The sequence below is a fragment of the Piliocolobus tephrosceles genome, chromosome 4 (assembly GCF_002776525.5).
Source record: "Piliocolobus tephrosceles isolate RC106 chromosome 4, ASM277652v3, whole genome shotgun sequence".
Taxonomy (NCBI): Eukaryota; Metazoa; Chordata; class Mammalia; order Primates; family Cercopithecidae; genus Piliocolobus; species Piliocolobus tephrosceles.
This window is the reverse complement of record NC_045437.1, coordinates 77,013,784-77,026,146: the sequence shown is the minus strand read 5'-3', so window position 1 is coordinate 77,026,146 and position 12,363 is coordinate 77,013,784. Positions and strand designations below refer to the sequence as shown.

General features: G+C 43.7%; 1 pseudogene; it reads right to left on the bottom strand.

The window, feature by feature from the left end:
- Positions 1-10,990: 10,990 nt before the first annotated feature.
- LOC111544492 lies at positions 10,991-12,240 on the bottom strand (annotated as a pseudogene).
- Between the last annotated feature and the right edge of the window lie 123 nt (positions 12,241-12,363).

The window sequence follows — 12,363 nt, the reverse complement described above, 5'->3', positions numbered from 1 at the left end:
GTCACCACCAATCAGTTATTATTCTTTGTTTTTTTAAAAAAACCTATTAAACAGGCCAGGAGCGGTGGCTCAGGCCTGTAATCCCAGGACTTTGGGAGGCTGAGATGGGCAGATCATGAGGTCAGGAGATCGAGACCATCCTGGCTAACACGGTGAAACACCATCTCTACTAAAAATGCAAAAATTAACCAGGTGTGGTGGTGGGCGCCTATAGTCCCAGTTACTCAGGAGGCTGAGGCAGGAGAATGGCGTGAACCCAGGAGGTGGACCTTGCAGTGAGCCACTCCAGCCTGGGTGACAGAGTGAGACTCTGTCTCTAAAAAAAAAAAAAAAAAAAAAACCTATTAAACAATTACATAAAATGTATATGTATGTATATTTTGGAGTCGGGATCTGGAGTGCAGTGGTGTGATCATAGCTCACTGCAGACTCAAACTCAGGCTCAAGCCATCTTTCTGCCTCAGCCTCCTGAGTCACTGGGATTACAAGCATACACCACCATGTTCAGCTCAAATATTTTTCATTATACCAAAAACTTTCCATCATATTAAAATTATTCAAACATATTTGAGCAATAAAATAAATGACTGTATTGGATTATAACCTAAATAATAAAATAAATATCTAGCCAGGCGTGGTGGCTCATGCCTGTAATCCCAGCATTTTGGGAGGCCAAGGTGGCAGATCACTTGAGGTCGGGAGGTGAAGACCAGCCTGACCAACATGGAGAAACCCCATCTCTACTAAAAATACAAAATTAGCCAGGCATGGTGGCGCCTGCCTGTAATCCCAGCTACTCGGGAGGCTGAGGCAGGAGAATTGCTGGAACCCAGGAGGCGGAGGTTGCAGTGGGTGCAGGAAGCCGATATCGCGCCTTTGCACTCCAGCCTGGGCAACAAGAGTGAAACTCTGTCTCAAAAAAAAAAAAAAAAAAAAAATTATATGAAACCATAGGTTGTTGAATGAGTAAATAAGTAAATACAGGAAAAGAGACACTTCTTCACCAAATAATTCCAATTAATATATAGGAAAGGAATGAGGGAAACAGAAACCATCCTCAGAACACCACTGTAATAACTGTTGCAGACAAGATCCTCCTATGGGTACTAAAATTAGGAGAAACAGGATATTTGCATAGTCTCAAAGTAATTAACAAGATGTTTGTTAAATACAAACGAAAAGATAGTAACTTCATAGTCGATAAACCCAGTAGATAGCTGTCTTAATGAAGTGATCAAAGCTAACATAACCAGAAATTAGACATATTCACATCATGTACTCTTTTGTATTGATATAGGAGTTAAAAAGAAATTACTTAGGCAGATAGGATACAGAAATCCTGGGTAAGGTTTCCCTTTTAATGAAAAGCAGCCCCAGGGCCAGGCACGGTAGATCACGCCTGTAATCCCAGCATTTTGGGAAGCCAAGGTGGGTGGATCAACTGAGATCAGGAGTTGGAGACCAGCCTGACCAACATGGTAAAACCCCGTCTCTACTAAAAATACAAACAATTAGCTGGGCGTGATGGCAGGCACCTGTAATCCCACCTACTCGGGAGGCTGAGGCAGGAGAATCGCTTGAAGCCAGAAGGCAGAGGTTGCCGTGAGCTGAGATCATGCCACTGCACTCCAGCCTGGGTGTGACAGAGCAAGACTCCCTCTCAAAAAAAAAAAGAAAAAGAAAAAGAAAAGCAGCCGGCAAATCATTTCCTTTTCTAACAAAGAGCAGCCTGTAAAATCGAGCTGCAGACGTAAACAAGCAAGCTGGAAGCTTGCACCAGTGAATGCCAGCAGTTGTGCAAATAGGAATATACCACCTAGGACTAGGCATGTTCAAAATGGCGGCTCCATCGTCTGTTTTTGCAGCCACGTGTACCATAAGGAACAGACAAGATGGTGCCAGCCCAGTGGAAAGCTCATTTGCATAATAAGATTACGGTAGGGCGACCAGCTTTCCCTGGCCTCTATGTAAGTGTCACACTTGGTCAAACCAATGTGTGAGCCCAGGTAAATCAGACACCGCCTTCTTCTCAAGCCTGCCTATAAAATCTGCGGCAGTCGGCTGCTATTCTGTGCTTTCGAGCCTCTGTCTCCCAAGTAGCTGCTCTCCTCTCTCCTTTCTGCTGCATATTGAACTTTCTGCTCCTTAACTCAACCGCATGTCCCTGTCCTTAATTTTCTTGGCGCAAGATGACCAACCCCAGGTATTTACCCCAGACAATGATGCTGCTTCAAAATGATACACTAAGAACTTACCACTTCTGTGGCATTTTTACCAAAATTGCATCACCTCAATCTAATAATGATTAGAAATTAGACAAACACAAATGGAGACAAACTGCTATTATTGTGTTTTATGCGCAATGTGGTAGGCATCTGTTGGTGCCTCTGACAGTCATTTCTCATATGAAAAACTTTAATATGGAAATGTTTTGGTACAATAAAAAAATTTTATTTTATATAATTGTTTAACAGATTTCTTTAAAACCAAAGAATAATAGCTGGCCATGCATAGTGGCTCACACCTGTAATCCTATCACTTTGGGAGGCCGAAGTGGGAGGATCTCTTGGGTACAGGAGTTCGAGACGAGCCTGGACAACATAGTGAGACGTTATCTCTCCAAAAAAAGAAAATAAAAGTAAGAATAATACCTGCTTATTGGTGATAACTATTCAAGGGGTAAAGTCTTTACATTCACAAGCAATTCTATGCAGGGTGTGATTGTAAGCATAACTTTATGATGCTTTTAGATGTAGTAGTGCACCTATAGGTAGCCAGTTTAGAGGGGAAATTGTCTGAAAATTGAAATTTTTATTCAAAAATCAAAAATTACAGAATCTCCTTTCTTCAGCATGTCCTTTTCTGTAACCACCAGGTGGTGCCATGAGCTTTAAAAATTACTATACAAATGTTACTTTTTTTGGTGGTGTAATACCTGAACTCTAGAATAAGTAGAACCTTAGAGATATTCTCATCAAAAGTCTTTTTGTTTTTTTTGATTCCTAAGAGGCTTGCCCAACGTTACAGCTAGTTGTGATGAGAGCTAGGATCAGAGTCCAAGTCTTCTGCCTTATTAAAGTTGCTAGAGAGGCAGGTTCTGCACACAAGAGGCTACAGAAGAATTTTTAAAAATACCTAAGTGTTATACATAAAAAGGATTATGAGGCCAGGTGCAGTGGCTCATGCCTGTAATCCCAGCACTTTGGGAGGTTGAGGCGGGTGGATCACCTGAGGTCAGGAGTTCGAGACTAGCCTGGCCAATATGGTGAAACCCCATCTCCACTAAAAATACAAAAATTAGCTGGGTGTGGTGGCATGCACTTGTAATCCCAGCTACTTGGGAGGCTGAGGCATGAGAATCACTTGAACCTGGGAGGCAGAGGTTGCAGTGAGCTGAGATCACACCACTGGACTCAGCCTGGGCAACAGAGTGAGACTCTGTCTCAAAAAAAAAAGAAAGAAAGAAAAAGGATTATGAGGAAGAGCAGGCTTTCAACACTGGTGAGACTGACTTGCTTTACAAGTGCACTGGGAAACAAACCTATGTAACACAAATGGCATTTCAACTGACAAAAATATTGAGACCAGAGGCTCACAAGAACCTCACCCTGTATTGCTCCGAAAGCTATAGTAACCACCAGTTCAATGTTTGGAGTGACTTGGTAGATTGTGATTACTGCAAATGATGGGAATCAACTCTATGTAGAAATAAATGTAATAAAAAGAAGTGCAATACTTCTGAAAACTCTAAAACAGTGTTGAAAGATATTAAAGCTTCAAATAAGTGGAAAAATATCTCATGTTCATGGATTTGGAGACTTAATATTGTTAAGATAGCAATATTTCCTAAATTGATCCACCAATTCAACACAATCCCTTTCAAAATCCCTGCTGCCTCTTGCCAAAATTGACAAGCTATACATCCACTTGACAGACCTGGTGCAATTACTGTGTGCTGCTAAGGTTCTCACTACAGATGCAAGTATCTTTGTACTTTCTGTCTGTCTTATTGTGGCAGCCAAGACTGAATAGAGGAAAACAGAGGAAAAATATGGACAGAGAAGTTTCGCAGATCAGAAACAACCTTGTAAACAGTGAAGAGCCTGTTTTACTTCAAAGAAGAACCCAAAATTTGAGTATACATGAGAAGTGTTGGGAAATATCTCCTATCACCCTCACCTGGTTGATCACACTTAAGTAAAAGCTTAAAGGTTAGGCTAATGAAAAGCAAGTTGGGGAATGTGGCGGGGAGAAATTGGCAAGCCGATCCTAAAAATCATATAGAAATTCAAGGGATCTAGAATAACCAAAACAATCTTAGTAAAGGAGAATGAAGTAGGAAGGCTCATATTCACTGACAGTGATCAAGGCCGTGTGAAAGGATAGCCACATAAGGCCAGACACGGTGGCTCACGCCTGTAATCCCAGGTGTGATTACCCACCTTGGGAGCCCAAGGTGGGTAGATCACTTGAGGTCAGGAGTTCGAGACCAGCCTGGCCAACATGGTGAAACCCCATCTCTACTAAAAATACAACATTAGCCAGGTCTACTGGCACATGCCTGTGATCCCAGATACTTGGGAGGCTGAGGCAGGAGAATTGCTTGAACCTGGGAGGCAGAGGTTGCAAGAGAGCCAAGGTCGTTCCATTGCACTCCACCCTGGGCAACAAGAGCGGAAACTCCATCTTGAAAAAAGAAAAAAAAGAAAAGAAAGGACACATAAACCAGTGGAACAAAATAGAGAGCTCAGAAATAGAACCACACTAATATAGTCAACTGATTTTTATCAAAGATACAAAGGCAATTCAATGGAGAAATAGTCTTTTTCAACAAATGGTGATGAACAAACTGGACATCTATATGCAAAAACAATAAACTTTGACACATCTCACACCTTAGAAAACATTAACTTTAAATGAATCATAGATTTAAATATAAAATACAGGCCGGGCGCGGTGGCTCACGCCTGTAATTCCAACACTTTAGGAGTCCAAGGTGGGCGGATTGCTTGAGCTCAGGAGTTCGAGACCACCCTGGGCTGCGTGGCAAGACCCAGCTACTTGGGAGCCTATGGTGGGAAGATTGCTTGAGCCCGGGGGGTAGAGGTTGCAACGAGCAGAGATCGTGCTGTAAAACTGCTAAAAGAAAACACAGGAGAAAGTCTTTGTGACTCCTGATCTGGCAATGACTTTTTAGATACAATATAATCTATGAAAGAAAGATTTAATAAATTGGACTTTCTAGAAATTAAAAACTTTCACTTGTGAAAGACACTGTGAACAAAATAACAAGTCACAGACTGGAAGAAAAAATTGCAAATTACCTGAGATTACAGGTGTGAGCCACCACGCCCGGCCAGGACAGTCTATAAAATAACTGGACTACTCAAAAAAGTCAAGATCGTGGCTGGGTGCAGTGGCTCACGCCTGTAATCCCAGCACTTTGGGAGGCTGAGGTGGGTGGATCACCTGAGGTCAGGTGTGTGAGACCAGCCCAGCCAACATGGCATAACCTCGTCTCTACTAAAAATACAAAAATTAGCTAGGCATGTTGGCGGGCGCCTGTAATCCCAGCTACTCAGGAGGCTGAGGCAGCAGAATCGCTTGAACCAGGGAAGCAGAGGCTGTGGTGAGCCGAGATCGTGCCACTGCACTCCAGCCTGGGCAACAAGAGCGAAACTCCGTCTCAAAAAAAAAAATCAAGATCATGAAAGCAAAGAAAGACTGGGGAACTGTTTAAAGGAGACTAACGAGCCTGAAAACGAAATGAAATATGCAATCCTGGACTGGGTCATGGCTGGAAAAAAATGATCCATAAAAAGCATCAGTTAAATTTGAATACAGTCTTCAGATTGAAACTCACGCATCAATACTTTTTAAAGTTCCTGGTAGATTTCCAGGTGTAGCCAGATTTGAAAATCAGTAGAGTTTCTCCCCTGGTCTTCATTTAGACCTCACTACAGGCCCAGTTAAACCAGGCAGTTTCTAACTTCTGCATAGTGTCTTAGAATGTTTAGGAAGCTCTGAAGACAGAGAGATTATAAAGATGACATGCTATAAACCTAATATTGGCATACTTTTATGGTAATTAATAAGACAAATGGTTATGAAACTGCATTAAAAGAATTGCAGAGGGCTTGAATGATGTAAATAATTAATCTTTTTTCCTAATTACATTGATGTTCCTTGGTCATCAATTCTGCCTTCTTAATTTCTAAAGACAAGCTTCAATTGCTAAAGAGGCTGCAGTGAGCTGAGGTCACGCCACTGCACTCCAGCCTGGGCGACAGAGGTGAGACTCCGTCTCAAAAAACAAATAAAAAAGTAAAAAGGGCACACAATGAAATCAACACAAGAGTTAAGTTTAAGAACCAAAGTAGCTTGTCTCTAGGTGTCAGATTTCAGTTCTCTTGACTGTCAGTGCTAGGAGCCATCCCATGTTTTCCTCTGTTGTTGTTGTTTTGTTTTGCTTTGAGATGGGATCTCACTCTGTTATCAGGCTGGAGTGCAGTGGCATGAACTTGACTCACTGCAACCTCTGCTTCCTGGGCTCAAGTGATCCTCCCACCTCAGCCTCCCAAGTAACTGGGACCACAGATGCATGCCATCATGCCTGGCTAATTTTTGTATCTTTTGTAGAGACAGGGGTCTGCCATGTTACCTAGCCTGGTCTCGAACTCCCGAGCTCAAACGATCCACCCACCTCAGCCAATCTCCCAAATTGCTGGGATTACAGGTGTGTGTTACTGCCCCCAGTCTCCATCTTTTCTTTCTTATTTCCTCTGGGCCCAGAACACCATACTGGGCCTTTTCAACTCCTCAAAGGTGTTTTTCATTATTTACATGTGCTGAAATTGCCAAGAAATAAAAAGCAATAGCACTGCCACCACATTCATCCTCCAGCTAGGGCTCTGTCTCTCCGCACTTTCCAGGCAAACTGCTGAGCGCTTTCCATTTCCTCACTCCTACTCGCTCTTCAAACCGTTAGAATCGGCCCTCTTGCCCAGAATTTTACCAAGTTCCCCAAAGATTTCCTTGCTAATAAACCCAAAGGACAACTTTCCATCTTTATTAACTGGTCCTCAGCTATGTTTTACACTATTGGCCATTCCAGACACGCAGACCCAGAACAGCTTTGAAGTCAGACAGCCCAAATTCAAATCCTGGCTTGGCCACTCACTAGCCCACTCACTAACCATAGCCAGTTACCTAATATTAGAGCCTCCGTTTCCTCAAGTGTTGCATGGAGATTGTAACAATATGTACCCCTGGAACAGGTTGCCATAAGTGCTGAACACCATGTCTGGCATTTGGTAAGCACTCAGTGAATTATGACTTTCTAATAAAAATTTCTCTTGTCAGTGGGCATGGTGGTTCATGACTGTAATTTCAGCACTTTAAGAGTCCAAGGCAGGAGAATTGCTTGAGCCCAGAAGTTTGAGACCATCCTGGGCAACAGCAAGACCTTTTCTCTACAAAAATAATTTTTAAAAATTAGCTGGTGTGGTAGAACGTGCCTGTAGTTTCAGTTGGGAGGCTGAGGTGGGAGGATTGCTTGAGCCTAGGAGGTCGAGGCTGCAGTGATCTGCGATTGTGCTACTGCACTCCAGTCTGGGCAAACAGAGATCCTGTCTCGAAATTGATCCCTTCATCAATTGATGGACATTTGTGTTGTTTTCACTTTTTGGCTATTATGAATGATGTTTTACTATGAACATTCATGTACAGGTTTTTGTGTGGACATATGTTTTCATCACCCTTGGTTAGCCCAGCAACTGTAGCCAGTTACCTAATCTCAGTTCTACTTGGAAGTAAAATTACTAGGCCATGCGGTAACTGTGTTTAACATTCAGAAGAACTGCTAAATAGTTTCCCAAAGTCATAATACCAATTTACAATCCCACCAGTAATGTAAGAGAGTTTCAATTTCTCCATATTCTTGCTAACACTTATTATTATCTTTTTAAATTTTAGCCATTCCAGTATGTGTAAAGTGATATGTCATTCTGGTTGGTTTTGTTTTTTTTGTTTTTTTTTTTTTGGAGACAAAGTCTTGCTCTGTTGCCCAAGCTGGAGTGCAGTGGCATGACCTGGGCTCACTGCAACTTCCACCTTCCGTGTTCAAGCGATTCTTGTGCCTCAGCCACCCAAGTACCTGGGATTACAGGCACGTGCCACCACGCCCAGTTAATTTTTGCATTTTTAGTAGAGACAGGGTTTCACCGTGTTGGCCAGGCTGGTCTGGAACTCCTGACCTCAGGTGATCCACCCGTCTCAGCCTCCCAAAGTGCTGGGATTACAGGTGTGAGCCACTGCACCCAGCCCTCATTCTGGTTTTGATTAGCATCTCCCTAATGAATAGTGATGTTTATTGTCTTTGCATATGCTTTTCAGACATTTTCATACCTTCTTTGGAGAAATATCTATTGAAATACCTTGCCAATTTTTAAAATGAATTATTTGTCTTTTTATTTTTGAGTTGTAAGTGTTCTTTATATATTCTGAGTATTAGCCTCTTATCAAATCAATAGTTGGCAAATATTTCCTCCCATTCTGTGGGCTGCCTTTTTCACTTTAAGAGCGTCTTTCCCCCCCGCCCAACTTTTATTTTAGATTCAGAAACAAAGCTATTTTTCCAACATATCCAACATGCTTCTGGCTCAAGGCCTTTGCACTGGCTATTCTCTTTGCCTGGCGGACCTTTCCCAGATCTTCACACAGTTCCCTCCCTCTGTCCATTCATGTCTATCTCCTTAGGGCAGCCTTCTCTGGCCACCACATGTAAAGTAGCATTCCCATGACTACCCCTTTCCTCTGCTTAGTTTTCCTTTATAACCCTCATCCCTGCCTGAAATTGTATTATCAGTTTCTCTATTCCTTGTCTGTTTCCTCTATTAGAATGTAAGTTCTACAAAGACTAGAACGTTGCCTTGTTCCGTGTTCTATCTCCAATGCTTAACAAAATCCATGAGTCATGAAAGGCACTTAATAACATTTTGTAGAATGAATGAATAAATGTAAGAAGTTGGTGAGTTTCCCCAGTAAGGTTTACCGATGAAGCTATCCCAACATGCAGATGAGAGATAGACACTGTTTTAGATACCTGAAATGATTACCGGGGACTAGGCATAGGACCATCCACAGACACAGGTTCATTTTAACACATCTGTTTCACTAACACAAGAGTGAGGCCGGGTCTGGTGGCTCATGCCTGTAATCCCAGCACTTTGGGAGGCCGAGGCAGGCAGATTGCCTGAGCTCAGGAATTTGAGATCAGCCTGAGCAACAAGGCAAAACCCCGTCTCTACAAAAAAATACAAAAATTAGCTAGACATGGTGGCGTGTGCCTGTAGTCCCAGCTATGCAGGAGGCTGAGGTGGGAGGATCACCTGAGCCGGGGAAGTCAAGGTTGCAGTGAACCATGATTGTGCAACTGCACTCCAGCCTGGGCAGTGTGGGATTGAGACCCTGTCTCAAAAAAATATATATATCCAGGTGTGGTGGTACATACCCGTAGTCCCAGCTACTCAGGAGGCTGAGGCAGGAGGATCGCTTGAGCCCAAGGCGTTTGAAGTCAAAGTGAACTGTGATGGCATCACTGCACTACAGCTTGGGTGACAGAGCAAGACAATCTCAAAAAAAAAAAAAAAAAAAAAAACTGTAGGCTGGGGGCAGCGGCTTATGCCTGTAATCTCAGCACTTTGGGAGGCTGAGGTGGGTGGATCACTTGAGGTCAGGAGTTTGAGACCAGCCTGGCCAACATGGCGAAACCCCCGTCTCTATTAAAAACACAAAAATTAGGCCAAGCACAGAGGCTCACGCCTGTAATCCCAGCACTTTGGGAGGCCGAGGTGGGTGGATCACCTGAGGTCAGAAATGTGAGATCAGCCTGGCCAACATGGTGAAACCTCATCTCTAGTAAAAATACAAAAAAATTAGCAGGACATGGTGGCACGTTCCTGTAATTCCAGCTACTCAGGAGGTTGAGGCAGGAGAATTGCTTGAACCAGGGAGTTGGAGGTTGCAGTGAGCTGACATCATGTCACTGCACTCCAGCCTGGCGACAGAGTGACACTCCATCTCAAAAACAAACAAAACAAAACAAAAAAACCGACAAAAAATATAAAAATTAGCCAGGCACGGTGGCGGGCGCCTGTAATCCCAGCTACTTGGGAGGCTGAGGCATGAGAATTGCCTGAACCTGGGAGGCAAAGGTCCTGCCACTGCACTCTAGCCTGGGTGACTGAGCGAGATTATGGCCAAAAAAAAAAAAAAAAATTAATTGACAAAGATCATATATAGTCAAGGCATACAACATGATGATTTGACATATGTGTCTAGATTTTGTAATGATTATCAAAGTCAAATTAACACGTTCAACACTACCCTTGCTGTTCAGTAGATCCCTAGAACTTGTTCATCATTTTTTTTTATTTAGAAGTGGGGGTCTGAGCCAAGCTCAGAAATTGTTCATCTTATAGCTGAAAGTTTATATCCTGTGATCAACATCTCTTCATTTCTCCTACCTCTCAGCCTTTGGCAACCATCGTTCTACTCTGCTTCTATGCGTTTGACTTTTTTAGATTCTACAAGTGAAATCATACATTATGTGTCTTTCTGGGTCTGGCTTATTTCACTTAGCATAATGTCTTCTGCTTTCATCAATGTTGCTGCATATTGCAAGATTTTCTTCTTTTACGTGGCTTGAATAATATCCCATTGTATATATACACACCAAAATGTTCTTCATTCATTCATCCATCTATGGACACTTAGGTTGTTTCCATATCTTGGCTATTGTGAATAATGCTGCAATTAACATGGGAATGCAGATACCTCTTTGAGATACTGATTCCATTTCCTTTGGATATATATTCAGAAGTGGGATTGCTGGATTGTATGGTAGTTCTATTTTTAATTTTTTTCCCCAATGACCTCTGAACTTTTTATTGGCCTCCTGTGCCCCAAAGGATACTCGGCTTCTGCTGGCTCAATGTCTTAGCACTTTGGTGTCATTGGTCTCATCCACTATGCCATCCACTATCCTGCGGGTGGTGGTCTTCTGGATGCTTTGGATGGAGTTGCTGCTGTCCAGGGTATCACCAGGATTGAAGCCCTCCCCATCTTCCAGCAGGTGGTGGTAGGCGGCGATCTTAGCCTCCAGCTTGATCTTGATGTTCAGCAGAGCCTCATACTCCTGGGTCTGGTGCTGTCCCTCTGCCCAGGTCTGTGCCAGCTCCACCTCCAGGTGCAGCAGAACCCTGTTGAGCTGCTCCATCTGCATGGCATAGCAGGTCTCTACCTCCCTCAGGCTGTTCTCCAACCTGGCTTTCAGATTTCTCATTGAGTTCAGGTTGATCTCCAAGGACTGGATTTTACATCTCAGCTCCGTGAGCATCATCTGAGCAGCTCTCATCTCAGCGGACTGCTTGGTGCTCTCCTCAGTCTGCTAGGACCAGTACTTGTCCAGCTCCTCTCAGTTCTTCTGAGCCAACTTGTCGTATTAGGCCTGGATGTCTGCCATGATCTTGGTGAGGTCCTGAGATTTGAGGGCATCTACCTCCACAGTCAACCCAGAGCTGGCAATCTGGGCTTGGAGGTCTTTTACCTCCTCTTTGTGGATTTTCTTCATGAAGAGCAGCTCCTCCTTGAGAGCCTCAATCTCTGCCTCCAGCTGCAGCTGAGTGACATTGGTGTCATCAATGGTCTTGCAGAGCCCATGGATGTCACTCTCCACAGACTAGCACATGGCCAGTTCTGTCTCACACTTGACTCTAAAGTCATCAGCAGCAATATGGGCATTGTCAATCTGCAGAATGATGCAGGCACTATCCACGGTACTTGTGAAGATCTGAATCCTCAGGTCCTCAATGGTCTTGAAGTAATGGCCCTAGTCTCTCACCTGGGGTCCCTTCTTCTCCAGATGCTACTGGATTTTGCTCTCCAGCCTCCATTTATCAGTCTGCAGGCTACTCACTCTGTCCAGGTAGGAGGCCCGATGGTTGTTCAGACCTTGCATGGTCTCCTTCTGGATATCCCCTATTCCCACCAGGTCCCAGACCCCAAGCCGCCCCAGAAGCTTGTGGAGTGGGACACCGAGATCCGAGAGCCTGAGCCCCTGGCACCTGCATAGACACTGGCCATGCTGCTGACCAGCTGGGCCACGTAGCTGGGCAGCTGGATAGAGCCCAGGGACCAGTAGTTGGTGGAGGAGGTGGTGGAACGAGTGGTAAAGTTCATGCTATCTGGAAGAAAAGCAAGAGGACAGGACTCAGGTTGTGCCTAGGACCTAATTTTTTTTTTCTTTTTTTCTTTTCTTTCCTTCCTTCCTTCCTTCCTTCCTTCCTTCCTTCCTTCCTTCCT